The 27,245-nt window shown below is 49.6% G+C and overlaps 1 protein-coding gene across 2 annotated transcripts in view; it reads right to left on the reverse strand.

Annotated features, from left to right (window-relative positions):
* Positions 1-27,245, reverse strand: part of Grik3 (glutamate ionotropic receptor kainate type subunit 3) — a 214,035-nt gene that overhangs the window by 147,662 nt on the left and 39,128 nt on the right. The window lies entirely within an intron of this gene.

A 27,245-nucleotide genomic window follows, 5' to 3' on the forward strand; every position in this document is an offset into this window, starting at 1 on the left:
TGCTGATTCTCCCAGGCATAACGCAAATTCCTGCTGCTCTCGTTAGGGTTTATCACACACCAGAGCTGCAGGAGTGACAGCTGAGTGGAATGGCCCTACAGTATGTGGTGGAGAGCATGGTGTGCCAGGGATGGGAGGCCGAGACTCATCCCAGAGCTCCTCTCACTCAGAGACTGACCTTGGGCAAGTCTCTTATCCATCCTAGACTTCTATTTCCTCGTCTGTCAAATGAAGGAGTTGAATTATATGGTCCCCAAGGTCCCCAATAGGCTGAACCTTCTAGGAGCTGGTGATTCGTGATTCAATTAAAGTTTAGCAGACTGACTATCAGCAAATTTAATGACTCTTCAAAGTTGACCACGGCAGGCAGAAAAAAAAAAGATTATAAATGTAATTTTATCAAAATGGGAGAAGATGAGAAAATGCAAGCAAATAGCATCTTGGCGCAGAGGCCACGCTTACCAGCCCACAGTGAGTCACTGCCCTTGCGTGGGGGAAAATGAGGAGTGAAATTGGATGGAGAGCACCTATGTTTGTCTTCTCAGAGCCTGGGAGAGAGCAGGCCATAGCCAGGGGCAAAACAGGACCCTTGGGATTAATTTGAAACGAGGAGGAGAGGAGGGAAGTCCCAGGAGAAAGTGATTTAAGCCTACCTAGAAGAGGGACTTACTACAGTCATAGTCACTTCTTTTCCATTTGACCCAAAGGCCTCCAAATCTCCTGGGATGTGGCCTGGGAGACTCTGAAATCAGGCATTGCAACCCCAGGGAAGTTAAAGGGTCTTTATGCAACCTCAATTGCCCCCAAGAACCACTACAAAGAGGGTGATTTAAGGAAAAATACTATTTGTTTCCCAATTTACAAGCAATTACACATGATTTACAGCCTAGCCTGCCTCTTGCACAAGCAGCCCAGTAATTTACAAGACCATAAAGTCCGGGGGCTCCCGTGCTCCCGACACTGTAAATCTGGCCTGGATGGTGACTCTGGGAGAAAATGATTAATCTGTCTTTCCAGGGATGAACCTGCACAGTGCTACATTAGCAGGGGACATATACAATAATCTCTTGCTGAGACGGCACTTCTCAGCCACACCCGTGATACCTGTTTTGCACTGGAAGAGAAATATGGTCCAGGTCCCACAAGACCTGGGTAACAGCCCAGAATGCAAGCCCAGTCACTTAAGCATTGATGTATGTGTACCTTGTCTGTTGTCCCGATATAAGTGCTTAGCCCCTCTCCACAGGCAGAGTTCCTCAACAGCTGCGGCAGCCCAGAGTGGACTTGTGACATCTCAAGCAGGAGATGGAAGCAGACAGGCAGCAGCCAAGTGTCTGACACATAGACCTTGGCTTGGCCTGGACTGAGGCTAAAGACTCTGCCAAGCCAACAGGAGACTTGGAATGTTCAGCAGCCAGCTTGGACTGGGTGAGCCTGGTTTAGAGATCTGCCAGGACAAAGATGGGCAAGGAGGTCAGCCACCAGGGATAGCTCCTAAAACGCTGAGTGACCAGAGACGGCCACAGACGTCCAACCTACCTGCGCTGTGAAGGCTAGAGAAGTCCCTACCTTAAAAGAAAGGCTAGATAGAGCTTGGAAGACAGATGACCTCTATAGAAGGGATGGTCCTTTGCCCACTCAAGAGCCCTGTCCCCTTCCTCCCAAAGCTGGGTGTCTTAAGACACCACCAAATCCCTCAAAGACTCAATGATAGCTTACAGCTAAGGACCCTTCTGTCAGCTTGTCCTCACTCCACCATTTTCTCCACGCAAATTTTGACCTTGAATAGAACTGTCACCTTGTGAATAGATGAGGAGAAATAAGTGAATGACAGCTGTCACTGATGTTTGTTGACTTCTTGCTAAACATCAGGTCTTATGTTGGCCCCTCTGAAAAGAATATACCATTTAACTCCCTGGATCGAGACTAAAGACTTTGAAAGGCCAACAGCCCCATGGAAGCCAGAGAGATGACTCAGTTGGTAAAGCACTTGCCATGCAAAGCACGAGGACCTGACTTCCATCTCCAGCATGCTCATAAAAGACCAGGTGTAGAAGAACGTGCCTGTAATATCAGAACTGGGGAAGCAAAGACAGGAGGATCCATGGGCTCACTGGCCAGTCGGCCTATTTAAACTGATGAGTTATAGGCTTCGTGAGAAGAAACCCTATCTCCCAAAATAAGGTGGAGAGAGACAGAAAAAGGTAAGTATCAACTTCTGGCCTCTATAACACTTGTGTCACACACACACACACACACACACACACACACACACACACACACACACAGAGAGAGAGAGAGAGAGAGAGAGAGAGAGAGAGAGAGAGAGAAACCCCATGAAGAAAATGGCATCAAAGTCTGCCCCCCTACTCCAGCTAACAAAGGACATTCCAATGTTGCCCCAGCCATTCTGATCCCAGAGCCCACCTGCTTAACCACTGGATGACAGTGACTCAGTTAAATGAGCACTGTGACAGAGTGCATGAGCCAGCGGGTACATAGATTAACCTTCCAGGCCTGAGTTCTCACCACCAGCTCCTGTCCTCCCTTTCCATGGACAACTAAGAGATCAGGGAATGTTGGATCAGAAGTCCAGGACTCCCTCCTTGGGCCCCACAAAGCCCTGAGCATTTCCCACTCATTGTCCTCTGGTCTGGATACCTTCCCACTTCCAATCACAGCAGGGCCCAGATGCAGCCTGCCAGAGGTTCCTACCTCCTATAGCCCAGGGCCCTGCTGGTGAGGAAAGAACAGAGATGTGCAGGTCAATTGTGGCCAGCCAGAGAGATCAACACCAGGATGCAAGGCCATGGCCCCAGATCTGGGAAGGTGCAAAGTGGCAACATGAGAGGCAAAGAAAATGGAGGATGACACTTGGCACATAGGAAACAGGATGAAGGAGTATGTGCCAGGCACTGACAGGCAGAAGGGTCAAGAAGATGCCCATGAGTGCATCTTTAGAAACCCAGCGCTGCCATTCACAGACAGTTTACCTAGACTCTCTAAGGCTTAGTTAGCTTCCTCGTCTACATAATGAAAACAAGGACTAAAGTGCATCCTTGTGAGAATGCACCAAGATGGCAGACCTGGGAGCCACAGTGAGCTCTCAGCAGATTTGATTCCTAACATCCAGGTGATGACTTTCATTGTCAGGGAGCCTGGCCTGAACTACCTGCCCAAGAATACGGAACAGAGGCCAGATTCAGCCAGGGCTGCTTGAGAGGCTCAGCAGCTGCAGCAGCAGCTATGCATGACAGAGGTGACCCCACTGATACAGCTTGTCCTCAGCATCTCTCAGGTAAGAGCAGAGCCCACTGTGAACTCTACCATGGACATGGAAGGTTCTTCTCCTTTCCCTCTGCCTCTTGTCTCCTCACTCCTTCCCTCTTTCTTTTTTTCTTTTTGGTTTTTTGAGACAGGGTTTCTCTGTGTAGCTTTGGAGCCTATCCTGGCACTCGCTCTGGAGACCAGGCTGGTCTCGAACTCACAGAAATCAGCCTGCCTCTGCCTCCCGATTGCTGGGATTAAAGGCGTGCGCCACCAACGCCCAGCTCCTTCCCTCTTTCTATCCCTGTGTCCCTCTGTCTCCTTTTTCTTCTCTATGACTGTGTTCTAACTCTCTTGCTTGCCTTTTGTCCCTCACCCTTTCATTTCTGGCATCCCTTGCCCCTCCATCCCCCACAGGACAGAATACGGGTGCATGTTACGAGCAGACAAGTCAGACCATCTTGCTAAGGGTTAAGTTGGGGAGCCTCATCCCAGGTAAAGACATTTCTCATCCTCGGCAGTAAGCACCTTAGCTTTTGTCTATAGTCAGTTGTGGACAGCGCAAATAAAACTATCCCATCCTTCCGAAGGCCCAGCTTCTGACTCCTCCAACGGTCAGCATCCTCGTGGTCCCAGGAACCAGACTCTCCTTACAATCTGGACAAACCCCACTCTCTATCCCCAGCTCCATTTGAAGCCAGGATCTCAGAAGGCCCTTGCCAAGACTTCCAGACCACTAACTGGAAAGCTGCATGGCCCATTTCTCCAATACCAGGTGCCTCGGGGACAGATGTGACCCTGGGCAGCACTGAAACCTCCATGTGGAAGGCACTTCTGCAGCTGACAGTCCACAGTGTGAGTAAACAGAATGACTCATCCCAGAGACAAAACCCAAGCAGAGAGCCCTTCCTGCCCTCGCCCAGGGGACAAGCTAAGTCAGTACCTCATCAAAGCGCCTGCAACCATGCCAGCTCCCAAAGCCAGCTCCCCCATCACCCCTTAGGAGATCAGAGTCATGGGACGACAGCAAATGTCACCCCTCTTTTTCCAAAATGCCTCTGACTCCCAAGAAAAAAGGACCTTGCTAGAAATGCCCTAGTTCAACCACTCAGCCCACACAGGAGGGGCTCTGCCTAAGGGTCTTCTTGGGGACTAAGAAGGAGCCAGTCGAGATAGCCACAGGGAAGAGAGAAAAACAGACATAGACAACTCAGTGGGGGGCCCTCAAGAACTATCACGAGGGATTTATTCTAGTGGTGGTGACACCATTACACACTCTGGGACCGGCTCAAGGGTAACCAGGAGCAAGTCTGCCACCTGGAAACAGAACTAGAGTCTTCTGCTTTTAGTTACAGAATTCTTAACCTCCCTTGCATAAAATCTTCCTAATTTCCATTATTTTGTGAACATACATGTGTAGGCATTTGTACATATGCACAGGTGTATGTTCAGGTGCTGGTGCATGTGTGAGTGTAGAGGCCAGACGTCAACAACTTTACCTTACAGTTTGAGACAGGGTCGGTCTTTCACTGAACCTTGAGGTCACCTAGTTTGGCTAGATTGGCTGTCTAACAAGTCCCATCTCTGCTTCTCCAGCACTGGGATGCATACATACTCTCACATACAGCTTTTTACACAGGGCTAGGGTACAAACTCGGGTCCTCATGTTGGACAGTAAGCACTTTACTAGCTGACCTATCTCCCCAAGCTCCTACATACAGTCCTTGGTGGACCGGTTACATCATTCACTCTTCATTCACTCACCATATGTTAGCATCAGTCATACTGATGCTGATAAGGTATGTTTCTAAAGCCTTACTAGTACACAAACTGGGGAATTACAGAGTGAAGGGTGTGTTAGGTGACCAAAGTATGTGTCTGGAGTGGACGTAGGGAGACTCACTATTTCCTGAGATGTGAGGAAGGCCTTCGTTGCAGAAGAGACAGGCGAACACATGTAGACGTACAGACTTCTCAAGGATACTCAATGTCTGATCTCTTGAGTCCTGCCTTCAGTCTTCTCAAATACATTTAGAGTTTAGCACTCTCACCAAAATCACAAAGTCATCCACAGAAACCCATGGAAATGTGGCTATAACTCTATTGTGTGAGCCAAAACCCATTCAGCTGAGACAAACCATGATCAGGAGCCTCGTCCCCAATCACAGTGGAAAGAGTAAGGGTGACAAGGTGTATAGAGATGCTTCATGTGGAAGACAAGACAGCCATTGGCCATGCCAGATGCTATTGCTTGCTAGTGTTTTCAGAGGTATGGTAGGAATACACAGGGACAGAGGTGACTATATAGATTAACTATACAGTTTCTGCATCTTGAAGATTCCTCTGATTAGAACTGTAGAGGGTGACTTTGCTCCCTTGTCTGACCCCCGAGGACTGGTCTAGTTTCATTTCTGTCACTGTGATGAAAATCCTGACAAAAGGGGAGAAAAGGATTTGTCTTGCAATTCCAGCTTATAGGCCACCATAGCAGAGAAGTCACAATGGCAGGAGATGACATCACATCTGGTCAAGAGCAGGGAGAGATAACAGCATGGATGCTGCTTGCTTGCCTGTTTCTTTTCTCTTACACAGCTTAGGAATCCACGACTAGAGAATGATGCTGCTCATAGTGGGCTGTGTCTTCCCACGTCCATTAACAATCCTTCCTGAACAGGCTCATGGGCCAACCTGATCTAGACTATTCCTCAATTAAAACTCTTCCCAGATGAGTCTAGGTTGTGTCAAGTTCACACAATTAAAACCTAACCATCAGGGACTTCTCAGGCCTCACTGCCCTTTCAAGATCTTTAAACACTCCAGTCTGGCAGGAAAGGTCCTAAAATTATCCCAAACCACCTTCCTAGAGCCTGTCTCATCTAGTTGACTCTTTCCAAGCATCATCAGCCTCTCAGGTTCTATGGCATTCCTCACCATGGTAAACTCAATTCTAGACACATAAATCACAGTCGATAAATGTCTTATAGGATGGAAGAAGGGTGGATGGATAAATCTGGTGGGTGGATAGGCAACGGAATCCAGTAGCATGCCATCTGCTCACCTGGCACTCTCGCCCAAATCCATCTCATTTTGCAAACTGGCTCCCGACACTTCTCCCCTGGGATCCTTCCTTCCCAGATCAACTGCACCACAATGATTACCCGTGCCTCTCAGTTCCTGGGGAATGGGTCTGCCTGCTCACTGGAGACAAATTGGGCCTGATTCCAGACTGTTCTGTAGTGCCATTTATAAGGATCTTAGTCTTACAATTGGCTTTTTGTGACTTTTCCCCTCAAGCAGCCTACAAATGCCCTAAGAAAGATGCCTGTTCTTCCTCCAGCGTAGCCCTGGACCATGGGGCAAGCCACGGGGCAAGCCACAGGACAAGCCACAGGGCAAGGAGGAACTCAGGAGGAGATGAGGTGCTTGTGACAAGGGAGAAGTGCCAAGCCACAACAAACAAGCAATCAAATAAAACACACACACACACACACACACACACACACACACACACACCAAGCCACAACAAACAAACAAGCAATCAAATAAAACACACACACACACACACACACACAGACACACACAATTAGTAGCCCAGTAAAGGCTAACTTTCATACACTTTTGTACATCACCATGGGCTAGGTGATCTTGGCTGACCTGTTTCTGGATTTTCAGGACATGCTCAGTCTGGCTCTTCTTCAGCCCTTCCATGTGATACCAATGGAGCTGTCAATCATGGTGCACTTTCTCCAAGCCAAGGGAATGGGTAAATTTCCAAACTGGCAAGCCAGCAGCCATCCTCTTTTCCCAGACATGGGGACTCCAGGATGGGGATGGGCATGTGACCAAACGCAGGCCAGTGTGAGAATATTACATGAGCTTTGGTAGAGAGAAAGTCTTTCCCACAAATGGAAGAAAGCCTGTGCTATAGAAAGAGCAGAGTGAGGCTACCTCTGGGTTCCACAGAAACAAAGTCAAATGTGTTATGGCCTGAACCCCTAGCTCTAGCTATTTTCGAAGCAGTCTGCACTTATAGGTCCAATGGCAACAGCCTGATAATTCCTTTTGCTTACACTACCTTGACTTTGGCTTCAGGGAAGGTGAGAAACAAGCAAATGGCCCTGCCTTCACTGGGTGAGAGTGTTTACACTTGGAGGTCACGAACCTTGCCTGGATTCTAGGAAGGCTCCTGGGGTGGCCTTCAGCAGCTCTGACCCTCCATGCCAGAGTTCCAAGTAGACAGCACAGCAAAGGTCATTACTGCCATGTCTTCTCTGACAGAGTCACCAGCACCCACCTGTCCCCTCCTTTCCTTCTGTTCATTATGCAAATGGAGCTGGGAGTCACAGAGACCTAAAATACTGTCGGGGGAGGGGAGGAGTGTAGGGCCGATGTCTCCAGTGCACTTCTGTGCAATGTGGAATCCCTCCCAGGGCCTGGCACCATTGTAATCAGAACCCTGCCCCCCCCACCTCACCAATGCTAAAACGTCTCTAAATAGAATGACTCAGGGATCCAAGCAGGAGGGGTTTGGAGGAAGCATGGACAGTTTACTCAGTTGCAGTCATCACCCGAACCACAGCACACTCAAGAGCTCTTGATTTATCTTCATCAGGGGCTCCTCCATATGCTTGGCACTCAACAAGGCTATTTCCGGAGAAACTCCACCAGACCCAAGAGGCCCAAGGACTGCCTCACAGAGCCCCACGGGTACTGGAATGCTCTGTGGGATGCAAGGACTCCACTCTTCCCAGGCCTCAAGATCCAGACAAGGCTGGACATAGGCAGATGCTAATGGAGTGGCTCAGGCCTTCTCAGTGTCAGCATCCGGAAGGACACAGCAGGTGCATCCCACCCCAGTCAGCTCCTAGATGAAGAAATGCATGGTATTCCGTGGAAGGGAGGGACATCGGAGAAACAGGCCCTGGAGAAGGGGATCAATCACAATAAAGCTCCTCCCACCTCCAGGGCTTCCTTCCACTTCCCCTCAGGCAGGCAGGCCCAGGTTCAGGGAGCCAAGCTTAGTGGGGACACAAGAAGGGACATGCCCCATATCTTGAGCACACAGTAAGATATTTTTTCTAGTAGTGTCTGCCCAATAACCGTGTAAACTATGCATTATTATCCCCATTGAATAGACCAGGAATCAAGGTTGAGGGGAGATGTGATTTGCCCGAGCTAGCAACTCAACTCCATGAGAGACTTTCTTCTACACTGAGGGCTGAAAGAGGCTTGAACTCAGTTGAGGAGCCCCGAGGGGTCCAACTTGCCCAGAGAGGTTATCACCAATATAGATGTCAACTCTGAATATCAAATTCCATCAGCCCCCAAAGTGCAAAGATCTGAAGGGGACTCCCACTGGGGTCCCCTGGGAGGTAAGGTAAGAATCGGCACCCCTGCCAGGCTGGCAACTGCCCCAGGCCAACAGAGGGAACGGCCAATCTCTAGATGGCCGATCATATCACATATGTGTTCCCTTCCTAGGTTTAAAATCCTCCTAGGGATTCTAACATCTCTGGGACAGCCCAGGACCTCCCTGTATGGCCTGTTCCCCCTCCAGGGGGACATGCTTGCTATGCCTGTCCTCAGGGTCTTTGCTTGAGACACTTTCCTTCATAGTCAGACCAGGCACTGCTCTGTCTTCAGCCATTAGCCTGTCACTTTAAGCAGCAACCATCTCCAAACCTGGGGATGTGGTGTCAAAATGTTTTTAGAGAGCCCAGCAGGTGCCCACGATGCAGTGAGCAGCAGTCTCCACTCACCTGCTTTCAGCACAGCTGTAGTGGACAGTTCCCTGCATCCCGCTCTGCTGTTTTTCTCAGTTTGGGGAGGGAGGGGGTGCAGCAGCGGGGGACTGGGGACTGCCGATGAGTGTCAGCCTCTTGTCCTCCAGCGGGATGAGTCTGAGGTGTGTCTACTCGGTTCCCAGACCTTATTAAGACTGAGCCCCAATTGCCCACAGCAATAATCAGCTCAGTATGCTACTGACTTTGATCCCTTTCCTGTCACACCGTCTCCACTCCTCCACTCCTGTTTCTTCCCAAATAAGCTACCTGCACTCATGTCCTCATCTGAACTTCTGCCTTCAGAAGCAATGATCACAGAAAACCATGCAGGACTCCAACAGTTATCGGGTCATTGGAGCATAGGTTAAAGTACAAATTGTATATATCGTAGTCCAAATGTCCCTTCCGGAGCTATGGATAGACAAGCTTTGGTCCAGACACAAAGCAGAATGCTATTAAGTCTGCAAAAAGGATGACATGCTCTATACACTATAACACAGATTAGCTGCAAAGGCATCTTAAGCAGAGCAAGGCAGACAGACACCAGGGGCACGTGTTGTATTGTTCCACTTATGGGAAGTACCTAGTATAGGCGCAGAGCAGAGGTTACCAGGGGCTGAGTGTTGGGAAGAAGAGGGAGGGTAAGGAGAGTGAATGGTCCTATTTGAGATGATGGGAAGAAGGGGGTGGGGGAGGAGAGTGGATGGTTCTACTTGAGATGATGGGAAAGTTCTAGAAATGGATAGTGCTGACTGTTATACACCATGAACGTACATTCAGTGCCACTGAATTGTATACCTATAAATAGCAAATTCACAGGGCGGTGGTGGGCACACCTTTGATCCCAGCACTTGGGAGGCAGAGACAGGTGGATCTCTGTGAGTTCAAAGCCAGCCTGGTCTACAAAGTGAGTTTCAAGACAAGCCAGGACTGTTTCACAGAGAAATCCTGTCTCCAAAAACAAAACAAAACAAAAAATGTTAAATTCACATTAAGTATATTTCCCATAATAAAAAAAACCTTTAAGTTTCTGTTTAAAAATTATAAATTAAGACCCACTATTTCACAGGCGGTGTTGCTTACATTAAGCACAGCAAATCAAGAAGCCTACTTGAAGCTTATTTAAAGGCAAACAACAGGAAGTAAACAGCAATACAGATGGCATGCTGATATGGGGGAAACCGGGAAGGTGGGAATCCCAGTGAATAGCATCGGAGAAGCCTTGTCCTGCAGAAACTGAAACCACATTACTGTGGGCACACAGACAACCTCCTCTGCCTCTCATCTATCCTGCCAGTGACACTGAATGCTCCCGATTGCTTCTCCGCTGGCCTGCACGTGCTATGAGAGCAGCAACCAACAAGTCGGTTCCTCTCTGTCCCAGACTTCAGCAAGTAGAATATGTCCAGTAAGTACAAACAAATGCCCCTGTAGAAGGAAAGGAAAGGGGGAGTGAGCATGGAGGTCTCTAGGAACCAGGGAGTCCAAAGTAGGCAAGAGCTACTTCAGCTATGCTAAGTCAGCCAGTCCCGAGCCAGACACAATGCAGGAAGCTCTGTGTTGCATTCCAGGAGCTCTACTGTGTGGCAGGGCAGGGGGCAGGTGTGGGGGGGAATGGGAGGGTGTTGTGGTGAGGTGGTCAGGGAGGATGCTGATGGAGATGAGCGCTTGCTGGCCCACCTAAGGTTTCTGGGTGAATCTCTGTAAACAGCGGGCTCTCTGCCTTTTCTCCATTGCCAGGGTCTCAGTCCAAGAGGGCATCCAGGGATATGTGCCTAGGCATTTACAACCTTCCATGGTACACAGAGCTGACTCTATGAATGCACATTTTTCTGAAAGTAACTGATAACTCTCAGACAGAAAGAATCTCTGCCTGGGGTAGGATGAAACCAAGTGGACAAGGCACCTCTCAAACTCCTTCTTCTTCCGGGGACCTGGATGTTAGCAAGAGAGGGTTGAGGAGCCCACCCACCAAGTTCAGTCACTCTCCAGATCCCATGGCCCCCTAGTGAGGATGGGGACCAGGAAAGCAGGAACCCAGCTGCATCTCAGTGTGCTCTCATGCCCTCACCATGGCTCTTGGATTTCCCAATTCCTCCTTCCCTGCTCCTGTGTCAGAGCCGGAAAGAGTGGCCTTTCACCCCTTCCATTCCACACTGGCCTAGTCCTAATGTGCTGGGACCTTTTGTGACCTTTCTTTAGAGACCCACTTCCTGAGCAGCATGGACCAGCCCATCCCCACTCCCTCTTAGCACTCCTGTGAGCCACATTCCTGGCATCTACAATCGTCCCCCTCACCAGTCAGGTACGAAGAGTCCGAGGAGGTATGCTCAGTGGCTTCCACCATGGCTGCCAGCTGTCTCTCCCAGTAATGCTGGCTGTTGGCCTCCTTTCTCCTACGATGCCAGCTCTGCCACTGAAGCCAAGTAGACAAGGAATCAGATCCCATGTGGGCCTGCTCCCTGCAAATTATGTCCTCGGGGGGTCTCCAATTCCTTAGCTCCAAAATGGGGTAACAAATCCTTAACTTGTTCAGTTTTTACCAAGTCACGAGTGGAATCACCCCAGTCCCTGCCACCCCAGGCTCTGTTGTTTGCAAGGTTCAAAACCCTTCTGCCTGTATCTTGGAGACATGTAAATCATGATTTTACTAAAGGCTCTGACAAATTCTTCATAAACGGAACACAGTGCTGGACCTTGAACTCGCCAATCTGTCCCCATCCTGCACACAGCTGTCTGAGGAGCCGGCCGGGCTGGTGTGTACAAAAATAGCTCAGTGCCTGGCAGACAGTAGATGCTCAATTAACAGACTCTCCCCCCAGCACTCCCCCTTGAAGAGCCAGATATGCAGAACATGTTGAAAATTGAGGTAATAAAGCCATCCCCTGTGAGGGTTCTTGTGACAGCTCTGATGACACTTTCAGGGGAGGGGGCTGGAGAGATGAAGGTCCCATGGCACAGCTCTCTAGACCAGCTGGCTGATTCCGGGGAGGCCGTCCTGCCCTGCTGAAGGGGGCGGATGAATCCTGCCAGATTTGAATGCTTCCTAATTCTCCTGAGGGTTTCTCTGCTGACAGCCAAGACCCACCCACCCATTAGCAGGACTTGGTGGCCAGAGCAGCGGGAAGAGAAAATTCAGTGAAAAGGAAAGAAGCCAATAAACAGAGTCCACCCACCAAGCCAGCCCCAGAGCCCCATCTGGAGCTGAGTCAGAGGGCGGGACCCACAGGGCAGCACCTCCCCCGCCTGGCCAAGAGACCCAATGGGGCTGCCCTCCGAAGCTCCCAGACCCCTCTCCACACTGCCTCGTCATGTCCGCTGATTATGGCAGTGTTCCCTACTACAGCATAAACGAATGCATTATGTCTTTGTTATGCTAATGTCATAGCACGACGCAATTTAAATAGCACTTCCAGAGAAATTAAGTATGTTCATTGACACAGTGAAATGTTTTCACCCTCGATGTAACCTTCACAGATTCTGTACAAAATCCATCAGTCAGTGAGCTATTCATTTGCGAATGCTTAGCAATTATTATGCTAATGCTCCACAATGCATTACAGCAAATTCTCTGTAAGTGGCAGGAAGTGCAGCTGCCTGGCACGCTCTGCACCCAGATTACAGGGCATCTATCAATATACCAAGTCATCATTGCATCTTGGGTCCAAACACATTTTCAGCCCTGCCTTCCAGAGGAGACCACCCTAGTCTCAGGGACTAAGCTAGAAAGCAAGTGTTAACACATTGTCTGAGGTCTCAGGATGGGGGAGGTGTATCAGTTAGCTATTGCTGCATAAGAAACATTCTATGACTCGGCAGCTTATAGCGATATAAGCAGGCATCATTGCTCAGGATCTGGGCCAGACTAGGCAGCCCTAGGCTGAGTGTGATTGCTAATCTCAGTTGTCAACTTCCTTGGATCTAGAATCAGTTAAGAGGCAATCTGCTGGGCACCTGTGAGGAATTTTCTTGATCAGGTTAACTGAAGTGTGAAGACTCCCATCTAAATGTGGTCAGCATCTCTGATGGCAGCCTAGATAAAGGAGGTTGGAGGAAAACAAAAAGCTTTTTTCTTTTTGCCTGCTTGCCTTTGTGTCTTGTTGGTAAGTTCATTTACCTTGCTGCTGCTGCTGCTGCAGCTGCTACTGCTGTTATTACTGTTATGATTTCTTCACTGATCTCAGAACCCAAGTTTTTTTGGGTTTCCAATGTGGACCAAAGACCAATGACTCTCCAGGAATCTTCCAAGTCATCAAATGGGGACTACTGAAGCATGTGGATGAAGCAGCTGCCAGGCTCAGCCTCTCTGGTGTGCAGTCATTGTTGGATTACCCAGATTGAATCACGTGAGTCAATTTAATAATTCTCTTTTATATTCTACCAGTCTGTTGCTCAAGAGAAACTTCTTTAATACACTGGCTTCTAGTCTGTGGATTGAAGGGACCACTATCATGTTTAGGATGGCCTCATTTAGTGCCTAACCATGGGGTGGCTATCAATCAGGGTACAGGTGTGGAGGGGTGTGTGTGACTTGACCTCTTTACTCCCATCATCTAACATACCATGCTGGTTTGTGTGGCAGTAGCAGGATTCCAGGAGAGCTCATGTGCGTGCAGCAATTCTTTTTTTAAAACATTAATTTATCTTATATATATGACTATCTTGTCTTACACACACACACACACACACACACACACACACACACACACACACACGAATGCCTGGTGCCCAAGGAGGTCAGAAGAAGACATCAGATCCACTGGAACTGTAGTTACCCATGGCTATAAGCCACCATGTGGGTGCTGGGAATCGAACCCAGTTATTTGCAAAGACAACAGGTGCTCTTAACCACTGGGCCGTTTCCCCAGAGCCCTCACGCAGGAATTCTTAAAGTCTAGGTTTAGGTGTGGTACAATATCCCCTCTGTTATGTTCTGTTGGCCAAATCAGCCAATTGGTATTGGGCAGATCTATCGGAGGAGAGGGAACTAGATTCTTCCTCTTGATAGGAGACACTCAGACACAAAGATCAAGGGCAGAGAGAGGAATAAAGATCTACACATTTTGTCATAAACTGCTGGAGATGTGTGAGCACACCTAACCAAAGCCCCTGTGAGGCTGGTGCTACCCAGTCTCCAATGACATCTTACTCAGCTGGAGCAGCAGAGAGAAATGAATTACCAATGGTCACAGTGTGGTATGCAGGTCTGGTCAAATGCACCCATCATTGAGATGAACCAACATGACACCCTGCCCTTACTTCAACAGAGCCCTGACTTTGTGGTAGACCCTGGAAGAACCATCACTCTCTTGTTGGGACCAATGGCATAGTCAGTGAACCCACAGGACAGGGTTAGGACTATGACTGGGGGGTCATGGCCCAGCTCTGACCCACTTGAAGCTCAAAGGCTGATTTAGGTCTTCTGGAACAAGCCATCGAGCCATCAGATGTAGAAGAAAAGCCAGAGTTCAGAGCTCTGGTTCAGAAGTGCTCCCAGTCTATAGGAACTAGTGCTGGGCCTGCCCTGTGTGCACTCTCTCCAAGGGAACTTGCTGACTTGGAGGCCGTACTCTTTATGCCATGCTCCCTGGACTCAGCTGATGAATAAAGAGGTCAGGCACTTGACCCAAAGACAAATGCCCTGTGGCCTAGCTCATAAAGAATCCTTGAGTCAATCCGTTCATCTCCAGGGACTCTGAACTCAGAAACAGAAAGGAGTTGCTGGCCAGTGGTGGCAGAAGCTGCTGTTGAATGGTCACGAGGCATTGCCAAGCCAGAGAGAGCAAAATGTGTCACCTGTGTACAGCAAGGATGGGGCCCAGAGCTGTGAACTGTAGAGGACAAGGAGGACATACAATTGGTTCCAGAAGCTACAGTGCTCAATGGGAGGAGGGACAGAGGAGGGAAAGAAATGGAGGAATAGAGGAAGTCTGCTGTTCAGAGTTCCTGGATTCCAGCGGCTTTGTAGTTCCATCCCAGCTCTGCACACATCTTGAGAGAAAGGCCTCTTGAGCCGCCACTCAGCAAGTCCAACACGAGTCTCCATATGCTCACACACCCAGGCCGTCTTCACTAGCAGCAGAGCTCCCTTCCAGGGTCTGACTTTATTGCCGCAGGACTGACAGGAGGAACCAAGCCATGCCCCCCCCCCCAGCCTTTTCTCCACCCAACAGCCAGAGGGTGCTTAAAAGCACAAAGCAGGGGGGCAGGGAGATGGGGCAGGTCAGTCAAATCAAGTAGTGCACTCAGGTCTAAACCAGGCCCTGGTTTCAAACTAAACCTGTCTCTGTGGCTTCTTGTGTGAAAAGATTGTCTGGCTGTGTCACCATGTGAGACATGATGGGAGGAGCCATGCCCTTCTTTCTTACATTCACTGTGTGCCCACTGGACACCAAGCTACCTCAGGCAGAGGATACCACACTGAACAGTCCCTTCCAGTTCAGAGAGTTGACAACAGTCAGGAATCCAGAAGATGGACTTTGAGCAGCATATGACAATAGCCAAGCTCTGTCCCCCAGATTCTCCAGGTCCTCCCCACTCTCCCTAGCTCCTCAATCATTGATGTTAGTTCCCCCAGCCCAGCCAGGACAGGTGCTGGTACCCCCAAACCATATTTCCTATACATGCTCACCCCTGCTTGTCTGGGTAGGTGGTCAAGGTTTGGACCAGGGGTGTAGAGCATAATCCTCCAGGCCCCACCAAGTCTCACACTCCACCTGCCCTTATGGCTTCCATGGAAACAGGGCTCAGCCCACCACCCAGAAAAGATAGCCGGAAGAGATGCAGTCCACGTGGAAGGCCATTGAGTCCCCAGCCAAAAGCCTTGGGCTCTTACTCTTCTAAGTGTGCACTTGGGTTCTTGTTAGAAATGCAGACAGATCATTCTCCGGAATCAAGTTGTAGAGAAGTTCCTGGAAGCTATTTAGTTAAGAGACCTCCAGGGGTATGCAGGAACGAGACAGCACCCTGCCCCCAGTCCAAGCATAGTCACTGAGGGACAGTCACTTATCTTTCCAGGCCAGTCATGGTTAGACAGGACGAAGGGCAGAGCACAGCCCTATTAAGCAACATGGAGGGGGGTGAGAAAGGAAAGTTGGGGGGAGGCAGATCCAAGGCTGGACGGGAGGGAAGAGGGTAGGGAACGGAAGATGGTTGACAGGGGGCAGCTGTTGGCCAACAAAAAGAGCAAGGATCACTGGCACTCTCAGAGGGCCCTGGACAACCAAGCACCCTCCAGGACCTGTCATTCCCATGACAGTCATGGGCCACTGTCTCCAAATGGGCCCTAGCAGACCCTGCCCACGCGGTTCTGTGGGTGCACCGGCTCCAGCCCTGCACGTGGTACATGCCTGCCCTTGTGCACAGCTACACACAGCCAGTCACATGTTCATCGCAATCCCTATGCATACAAACATACATTCACACACAGTCTTCTCTTCACAATCACCCGTGCTCTGGGACTCTACCTGTTTTAGACATGGTATTCATGATCACACACACATACACACATCCTTTCCCACAAATGTGACACACTCACTACGTATGTACGTGTCCATGCAAACGCTACTATGGGACACACGAAGTAACTATTCTAGCATCAGGCACAGGGGAGCAATAACTGCAGGGAACACTTAGGGAACATTCCCCATGTCACAGGCTCTGCTCTAGGAGCTCTCCAGATCTTCTGCAACCTGGAAGAGAAGGCCATGGCCATTCTCTTTCTATGCATCTAGAGGCATGGAGGGATGGAGGTATTTTCTCAAAGTCACACAGCTATTAAACTGCAGAGTTGGGCCTCCAACCCAAGCTCTTGAACACTGCTCTCTGACGCTTTATTGTATGATGTTCATGGCATTCAACCTCCATGACGGAGGCCCTTCCTGCCCCTCTGGTTCCAGTTAGGTTCCTCTGATACATGGTCTCAGGTCATCTCTGCACTTCTGCCTGTCAGCACTGCCAGATACCAGGTCTCTGATTCTCCCACTGCAGCCCACTGTGGGGTGAGGATTCTGCTTTTAACATGGCTCCCACACATAAGAATCTGGAATGCAGGATAATGAGTGAATGGACTACACAGCCACATTGTAACATTCTTAGCTCTGCACGCATGAGCTAGGTGAGGAACCGTGGGTCACCAGACTCACACAGTGACTGGAAGCCACATGCCATCCTCATTCTCCACCTTCTCACAGGTAGACTGTCACACGAGCAAACACGAGTGTACATGCACACAGTAAGGATATAACAAGACTCTCAGATGCTCGCATACCCCACATTCTCTGATGAAAGGTCACACACACACACACACACACACACACACATACACACACACACACACACACACACACACACAGCTGCTGTAACTCTCAGCCACACTCACCTTTACACAACCACTGAACACTACCCATGCACACTTTCACACTTCTGGCATGAGCAAAGGGAGGTGTGGGGATGGAAGGGAGTAGGGTAGCTACAAATCCTTGGGGTTTAGTAACCTGGACAGGAGGGGGAAGGTAGCAAGTTACTGTTGTGGAACAGCCTAAACCCTTCCCTCCAGCCCCCTTCCTCTTCTAGATGAAGGGACACCTTCACACCCTCAACATCTGACCATATGGCCCATGAGCATGGAGCCCTGCCAGGAGGGCCATCGTGAACAAGCAAAACACGGGACTGAGGGTTAATCAGGACAATCCAAGCCTCGGGAATAGCTCAGGAGAAGCCTGGCACATGCAGAATGGACAGCTGGGGGGTGGGGGTAGGGAGATCAGGTTGGCAGGGCTCTGCACATCAGTGTCAAGAAGAGAAAGAACATTCCTGGCCAGGTGTGGCAGTGGATCTCTGTAAATTCAAGGCCAGTATGGCTTACAAACCAAGTTTTAGGCCATCTAGGGCCACAAAGAGAGACCCTGTAATAAAGAAAGAAGGGGGAGGAGGAGAAAGAAGGGGAAGGGAGGGAGGAAAGAAGAGAAAATGAGAGAGAGGGAGGGAGGGAGGGAGAAGGGAGGGAGGGAGGGAGGGAGGGAGGGAGGGAGGGAGGAAGAGAAAATAACATCCCCGACACTCAGCATGCTCTGAAAGAGTTACCCCACTGTGGTGTCCACAACAACTGAGGCTAGGATGGCTCCCGACTTTGGGGACATAAGACAGACCTCAGATGACAAAGCAGGACCTTTCTCTTCAGAGCTTACCAGGGGAAACTGATGCAGGGTGCAAGTAGGCTGCTGTGATTCTGCTTATCCATCCTCCCCAGGCCCCAAAGCAGTCTGTCCATCCCTGGTAATGCTGCCAGGAGCCCAGGAAGCCTGGTGTTCCCTAGCGGCTGGATCTTCTCCTGCCAGCCAGCCCACAATAATGCCAAGCCCGCCCACTTCCCCACATAGCCATGTTCAGAACACCAGTCTCAAAACAAGTCTTCCCAGAGTTCCTGTGGCTGAGGAAAGTCCTGTGGGTAAGGGAATGGGCATACAGCAAGCTTTTGCTCTTTCCCCCTGCTGACCAAAGGCAGGGACCCTTCGCCATGTGTCCCTGGAGCCTTATCAGGTGCATCATGAGTCTGGGGCATGCTTCCTGACTTAGCAGCCACAACTGCTAAAGGAGATGCTTTTCAGTAGCTTGGGGTTGGGGCTGTTATTAAACCTCAAAGGCCCTAGTACTTTTTGTCCCTCTGGGCTGCTGTTGCACTCTGCCACCTCTCAGGCCTCCTGATGCAAAGCTAGAACTGTGTTTGAGTTCTTTCCATCTGTGCTGTGTCACACTTGGGGCCCTTCTCTATCTGATCTCTTACAGAGTAGGCCCAGCAAGGAAGGCTGGGCCTATACCCTTCCTTTCTCACTGCAGCATCTTTGTAAAGAGTGTGGGACCCCTGTGTTGGGAAGAATGCTGGTCCCTTCAGGAGCTTTTACCTGGAGTCCTATACCCAGAGACAGACTTCCTGCTTCCTCATCTCTGACATTCATTCCCTGAGGATGCTAAGGTATCACCACCCAGGAAGAGAGTCATTGGAGGAAGCTGGTCCCTTGGGGTTCTGAGGCTAGACATAAGCACAGAATACCACGATTCTATAACACCCACATGACAGTCTGCATTTATCCACACACCAGTCAGTCTGCCATCATTCTATGTTTATCCTCCATCCATTTGTCCGTCTATACAGTCATCTGTTTATCCGTTTATTCATCTTACTCATCCACACACCCGTGCATTTATGATGGTTGGTTTTAACTGTCAACACCACAGAATCAGCTACAAGCAGTTTCAATGAAGGATTGTCTACAATGGGGCGACCTGTAGTAATGTCTGTGCAGGATTGTCTTAATTAAATTAGCCGAGGTGGGAAAACCCAGTTCACTGTGGGTGGCACCATTCCCTAGGCAAGGGATTGCGAACTGAGCTAAGAATGGAGAAAAGCTGAGCACAAGCAAGCATGTGCTCCTTCATTTCTCTCAGATTTTTGACTATGGGTGTGATATGTGACCAGCTGACTCCTGCCACTGTGACATCCAATAGAGACATACCGTAACCTGCTACTGCAAGGTAAAATTAACCTTTTCTTACCTAATGCAAAATTAACCCTGCATTTTGCAGGGTATTTTATCACAGCAACGGAAGTGAAACAAAAACACTACCCACCTATCCATCTGTAAATATATCCATCTATCCATCCACCTTCTATCTATTCATCCATCCATCTGGTTCATATGCTTGTTCATCCGTTTATCCATCCATCATCTATCCCCTCTCTATCCTGTTAATTCAGGACACGTTCTGTAAGTTGGGGCTATGCCAGGCAGTAGGCTCTTAGAACAAATAAGATGAATCAAAACTGTTCCTGCCCTCGAGGAGCTCCCAGCATGGTCAGGAAGAAGGCACAGAGACAGATAAATGACAAGACAGTGTGATAAGTGCAATTACCAAGCTATGAACAAAGAGCTGTGAAAACACTTCAGCCCAAGCCTGGAGGAGCACTTAAGAGAAGCTTGGCAGAGGAAGTGACATTTAAGCTGAGTCCTGAAGAATAGGTGGCAGTGTAGAAACCAGGAACAGGAGAGCACTCATTCAATGTACCTCAGAGGTGTCCTGTGACAGCCTTAGTTCCATAACTAATAACTTTTGGGTTCAAACTAAATCCACTCCAGACATTAAGTTCAAACCTCAGTCAGTCATTTCAGACCTTGGACTAGGAATAGAGCCTCATAGAAAACAATCACCCAAACTTATCGAAGATACATCCTTCCCCTGGAGCCCCAGCATGCTCACAAAGGAGACTATGCTTAACTCAGGCTGGCTGGACACTCCTTTGCCCTGTCAAAGAAAGTCTAACAAAGGCTGACTCACACAGCCCAACACAGTGAACTACCACTTCTAAAGTCAAGCCAATGGGCTAAGGAGTCAGTGTTCAACGTCCCAGCTCTAAAGTCATCAGATAAGTGGTACTATGGTTCAACTCCACAACCACTAGGCAAAAAATCCCCTAGAACAGCAGTTCTCAACCTATAGGTCATGACCCCTTTGGGAATCAAATGACCCTTACCTAAGCTCATCAGAAAACACAGATATTTACAAAAGATTCATAACAGTAGCAAAATTACAGTTATGGAGTGGCAACAAAAATAATTTTATGAGCCAGGCGGTAGTGGCACATGCCTTTAGTCCCAGCACTAGGGAGGCAGAGGAAAATGGATCTCTACTCGTTCAAGGCCAGCCTGGTCTACAAAGCTACACAGAGAAACTCTGTCTTGAAAACCATAATAATAATAATAATAATAATAATAATAATAATAATAATAATAATAATAATTTTATGGTTGGGGTCACCACAACATGAGGAACTGTATTAAAGGATTAACATTAGGAAGGTTGAGAACCATTGCCCTAGAAGCATAGCTTGAAACAAGGTTTGAGTCAAGTCATTTACTTGAGGGCTACTCAGAATATACTGATGAGAAAAAGGAGGTGAGACAGGGAGAAGAAGGAAGAGGAGTGTGGCCAAGGGCAAGATGGGTTTGGTCCTGTGGGGGAAACCTTGGAGACACAGTTAGGGTTTCTATTGCTGTGAAGAGACACCATGACCACAGCAACTCTTAGACAGGAAAACATTTCATTATGGTGGCTCATTTACAGTTCAGATGTTCAGTCCACTACCATCATGGTGGAACCAGTGGTGTCCAGGCAGACATAGTGCCAGAGAAATAGCTGAGAGTCCTACATCTTGCAGGTAACAGGAAGTGGTCTGTAACACTGACCAGTATCTTGGGCATATATCAGACCTCAAGGCCCACCTCCACAGTGACACACTTTCTCCAACAAGCCCACACCTACTCCAATAAAGCCACACCTCCTAATAGTGCCACTCCCTTTGGAGATCATATTCTTTCAAACCACCACACACACACATTCTGACCCTGACCCTACTCTGAACTAACCCTGAAGAAGACAAAGGAATAGGGTGTTTGTCCTCTCATGCATGGGCATGACTGGCTGAGGACCACCCCTTACAGTTTCAGGGATCCCACCTGGAAGAGGCCTTCAGTGGGGTCTTAAGTGCCTGCAGCAAAGTTCCTGCTGAGATGTAAGTGCCACAGGCTGCAGAAATAGTGCTCAGGGCAGGGTCACCAGAACCCCAACAGGAAGGGAGAGTGGCAGGGAGCCAGGGACTATCATCTGGGATGAGGGAAGTCTTCCATTTGGGGACATTCAAAAGAAACCTGGGCAATTAGGAAGGCTCAACTCTGAGTAAGACCACACAAGCAAATAACCAATACCTGTCCTGATGGAACTCAGGCAAGGGATGGGAGGGTGGACCTAGGGTTCAGAGGGATGAAACGAAATGAAAAGCCTGGCCTGGGCACTGTCCTCCCAAGTTCCTAGCACCTCATGGCCAAGGGGCATTGGGTAGGGATGTCATAGGGCAGGAGAAAGGGACTTTGGACAGACCTGTGGAGCACCTAAAGACCCAGACCCAAGGCGGAAAGCAGCCATGGCCTGTGGCCAGATGGACACGATCCACAGGCTCTTTGTGGTTGGCTCGGAGAAGAGCTCCCATCTCGGCAGGGCCCTACAAAGTAAAACTCCACAAAGTGCAGAGTCACGGGAAACGCCAAGATTCTTCACACAGAGAATAATGAGGCAATAAAACTCAACTATAAAGTTAAATAATTTACCATAAATATCTAAAGCTCTCAAATTATTCTCTACATTAACTGCCTATGTTTAAAATGATCTTTGCATTCACTATGTCACAGATGGCGAAAGCAGACAAGAGAGCCCTTGACAACTCTAACTGCAATTAGCCCTTCCCAGCTGCCGTGATTTAAAGGCCTTTTCAGTTAAGCTGAATGAAACACCCGCGCTTTATAAATAAAGGCTTTACCAGGGCCGACAATGAAGTATTTGAAACATACAGGCCTGAGCCACTGGGGAGGGGCTGGCAGGGAAGGGTTGTCATCACATCCCCAAACTTGCCTCCCCACACCCTCAGCCACGGCCCCTCCTGCCTCATTCATTCGTGTTCTTATGCTCTCTACTCCACACACGCAGCCCCCACCCCAAGCTCGGTCCACGCCTCCCACTCACAAAGACATGCCCACATGGCCATTCACATTTCTGTTGCACCCATGTTCTCTATAGTCCTGTAGCCTAGCACATGTACACACACACACACACAGAGAGAGAGAGAGAGAGAGAGAGAGAGAGAGAGAGAGAGAGAGAGAGAGAGAGAGAGAGAGAGAGAGGAAGAGAGAGAGAGAGAGAGAGAAGAGAGAGGGAGAGAGAGAGAGTGAGAGAGAGAGAGAGAGAGAGAGAGGAAGAGAGAGAGCGCTCAGGGGGTGGTGCATCTCCAAGGAAGCAAAGTGTGCAGGACCATGAGAAATTCTCTACTGTGTAAAGGCCAGATAAGGTCAATTGTCTCCGTGGGAGACCTGTGCGTCAATGACTGTGACCGAGTCAATGAGTCAGGGGACCCTGGCTTCTGCTCCAACTGGCCAAGAAGGAGGGGTTCTCTGTGCTGGGAGGAGCTGCCCTTCAATAGCACTTGAGCATCTTGGAGTCTGACTGTACAGTGCAAAGGAGGTCAAGGTTACCCTGATTGCCGCCAAACGTCCCTCCCTGGGGCCTGGCTGGTTAATTGCTTGGAGTCTGGTGAGGCAGAAGCTGTCAGCAAAATGGCCCTGTGAATCACATGCTTGGATCTCTGGGATCCTCATGTAGATAAGGCTAGGCCCCTCCCACTGCCAGCCAGCCACACCTCTAGCACAGAGGACATAGGCCCAAGTTCAGCCTAGCTAGGCTCAGCCACTTGGGGACTACAGGGTCTTCTTCCTGCATGAGCTGCAGGGGCCAGAGATGCCATGGCTCAGCCAGAAAGAACAGTCTAATTCAGTCTTCCTCGCTCAGGCATATGCAGGCAGCAATAACCATACTCCTTTATTGAACAATTACTTCATGTGGCATCCGGGCACCATGCCCAAGGCCCTTGCAGACATCATCAATGCCCCTGGGACCTCACTAAGAACCCAGGAGCAGATGCTAAGATCTTTATGCCATTTGCAGATGAGGGAGACAAGTAACTTGTCAAGGTGTGTGTGTTGGGGTGGGGGTAGATGCCAACTCAGCTCTGCTGGCTATTCATGATGCTGCCCCTCAGATCCATACACCTGCCTAATGAGCCCTTAAGACTTCGCCCAGCCCTACGCCCCACCTCCCTTGAGTCTTGCTTCTGAAGGTGAGGAGGCCTGGGATGTCAAGATGACTTCCCTAACCATCCTTAAGTTGTTCCCCCTGCACTCTTCAGGTTGAGGGTGAGGCTTTCCCTGCACCAACTGTACATCGCTCCTGGGTACCACCTGGGCCCTCCATCATGAGATCTCCTCTTGCCTCCCTTCCATCCTGGAACAGCCAGTGCCCTGTATCAGGGCCAGCAATGTGCCCAAATCTCAGAGGCCAGGAGGATTCCTGGAAGAAGCCAGATCCGGACTAGCTTAAGCTGGTGGGAGGACCAGCCAGAAGTTCCGGAGGAGCATCTGGACTCCCAGGGCGACACCTCAGGCAAGCTTTCCTGAATGTGCTGTTTATTATATTTGAGTTCCAGGGAGATGCCTGGGCTGGGACCCAACTCACAAAGGAAGAAAACAAAACGCCTTCCATTTCTGATGGGAACAGAGGCATTATGGGATCTGGAGATTGTTGAGTGGTTTAGAGGCACTACATGGGCACATCGAAAGAACTGATCCTATGTCCTAGGCAACTGGGCAGCAATGGAGCTAAGCCAAGGGCCCTGGGGTAACAGCCAGAGCTGCAGGGTCTGGGGCAGTGGCCTTGGGGGAGGAGCTGCTGGTCTCAGAGAAAGAAAGGCAGTTGGATGCAGACCCAAGGCCAGGCCTAGCTGGTGCCAAGAGCCTCTGGGATGGAGTCATAGCATACAGGTGTCTAAGGAAAGGGACCTCGGGTCTGGGGAGGAGCTAACCATCTTCCACTCCCTGCTGAACATGGGGAAAGGAGGCTGACTTGCAAGGTGGAAAAGCATCAAAGAAGAAGATCCCAGAGCAGGATATGGAGGGAGAAGCCAGGGCTTCAGTGAGGCCAGGCCTGAGCCCGGGGTGAAATGGAGGTTCAGTGGGGGAAGAGGACCTGCAGGGTCAATCTGGACAAGGTGGAAAGTGCCTATGGTACCACCTAACTCTGGGAGCCAGGTGGCAAAGGGTGGATAGAATAGCCTCCTAGGAAACAGAGAAAGATAGAGATATTACTGTGGCAAAAATCAGGCCTGTTGTAATCACTGTGTGTGTGTGTATGTGTGTGTGTATGTGTGTGTGTGTGTGTGTGTGTGTGTGTGTGTGTACACATGCATACATACACATACGTATGCAAAGGTGTATCCATGTGCTTAAGTGTATGGGATAGTGAACCAACAGTTCTTTAGGATAGGCAGACCATCACTATCCCCATTTTACAGATGAGAAGCCTGAGGCACAAGAGGCCAAATACCTTCTAAGGCCATAGCTAGAGGCTAAGTATCCTCCAAAGGACACAGCTACAGACTAAGCACCCTCCTGCGGACATAGCTAGTGTGCAGTGAGTCGGCATCAGAATCAGCACTTTTACTTCCTGTGGCACTAGGATCAGATGAGCCAGTGGTAGAAACGGAGTCTAAAGTGATCCTGGGACAGACATCAGGGTGGAGAGCTGTCAGAAAAAGAGATGTCCCAGAACCATCCTCACAACCAGGGACATGGAGCCCTGGGTTTGGTGAGGCACTAGGGAAAGGAACATTCAGTGGCTAAACACCAGGCCGGGTGATCAGGCATGGTAAATCCAGGTGGCACAGTAGCCTTTGAATTCCTGTTTCATCTCATGCTCTCCAGGGCCCCAGGGACCCGAGTTTCACTAATGTCCCACTTCCTGGAAGAAGGGTACAGATGCTCAGAGTTTAAAAGGCTCATTTAAGGACACGTGTCTAGTAAAACACCGAGTGTGAAGCCCCCAAACCTGACCTGGTGGCTTGCAGTTCACAGCAAGTCCCTGAGTCCCCTAGGCAGGTGACACCTGGATTTACCATGCTTGATCACCAGAATGAGGGTTTGTAGCTGGACATGTGTGCAGGACTCTGAGCTTGGGTTGAGCAGAGACTGAAAATTGCGATTGTCCCTGGAGTGCCTACAGACATGGCTATCTGCCCTGCTTCCTGTCCAAGGCCTTTTTGTTTCTCTGCCCCAGAACCTGTGCTCACAGACTGCTCCTGTTTCCCTGTGCCTGCCATTTGGGCCTGGTGTGCCATGGCCTCTCTACCGCTCACAGGATGATCTCCTCACTCCCTTTGCCAATGGCACCACACTTCAGATTCCAAGGGGAAGGTTGTGGTGGAACTATCAGCTTTTCCCATGGGTCTCAGTCGGCTGATGGATGACAGCCAACCTCAGTAGATACTATGAAGCTTGAGCGGGTGGGGGAAGTTAATGAGAGGCAAAGAAAAGGCACACAAGGACTGCTCTTGGACAGAGCTGTAGCTGGAACATGACCTGTAAACAGTGGTGATAATTAGTGGTTTTGCTTACAGCATGCTTATTAAATTCACGTGTGAGGCAAAATGGTGGGAAATTGCAATTTCCCTGGATGACAGCAGCCACATGTCCGAGCATCTCGATGGCTCTGGAGTCTGCAGGAAACCACACCGTCCTGTGCCCAGGCACCGGCGAGGCTCCAGGTTTCTACTGCTTGCTCTCTAGTTCCCTCAGCTTAACACAGGTCACTGATGGCAAGTGCCCATGTTTGTGGAGGATCCCATCCAGGCTGACCACATCATGGAAAGTGATGGTTACAGGTGGAAAGTGATTCCTTTTCCAGCAGAAATCAGATGTGTATTGGAAAGATCTCTCTCTCTCTCTCTCTTTCTCTCTCTCTCTCTCTCTCTCTCTCTCTCTCTCTCTCTCTCTCTCTCTGTGTGTGTGTGTGTGTGTGTGTGTGTGTGTTTAGTTTTGGCAGGAAGTTTAGAAGGATGTTCAGTGTGGTATGGCAACTGATAATAATTATTCTCCAAAAGGTCTAGCATTGTTAGAAATAAATGATCTAAAACAGGGGAGGTAATGGTACCCACATTGCATGGGTCTTGGTACCACCTGATGTAAGGAGAGCTCTGAATGTGACAGCTGACATTTATGGAAATCTGTGGTCAAAACACTGTTATAATGTCACACCAACCCTATGGGGTGGATGCTGTTTCACTAAAAAATGAAGCTGAGGAACAAAGAGGCTGAGAAACTTACTTGTACTGGGGTAGGTGAGCCAGGCCCAAGTCTGTACAGGGTTGAGTGGTCACCTGTGGAAGGAGTGTGGCTATGAGGAATCCCAAGGTGGTGCTGGGTGAAGGCTAGCTCCCAGCCTTGAGGGTGATCTTCAGGTCTTTGTGGTGCCCACCATGCCCCTCGCTATCTCAGCCTTGTCATCCTCATGCCTTGCCCAGACGCATCACATCCCCATATAGCAAGGACAGGAAGCAGGGCAGATAGCCATGTCTGTAGGCACTCCAGGGACAATCGCAATTTTCAGTCTCTGCTCAACCCAAGCTCAGAGCCCTTTACTGGGGTGGGGTGCTATGCACACATTTCCAGCTACAAACCCTCATTCTGGAGATAACAAAAGGAAGTCTGTCTCCAGCAACCGTGGCGCTCCGTCTCCTTTACACAGAGACAGAACTGACAGCTC

This window comes from Cricetulus griseus, chromosome 2, assembly GCF_003668045.3.
Source record: "Cricetulus griseus strain 17A/GY chromosome 2, alternate assembly CriGri-PICRH-1.0, whole genome shotgun sequence".
NCBI classification, from domain to species: domain Eukaryota; kingdom Metazoa; phylum Chordata; class Mammalia; order Rodentia; family Cricetidae; genus Cricetulus; species Cricetulus griseus.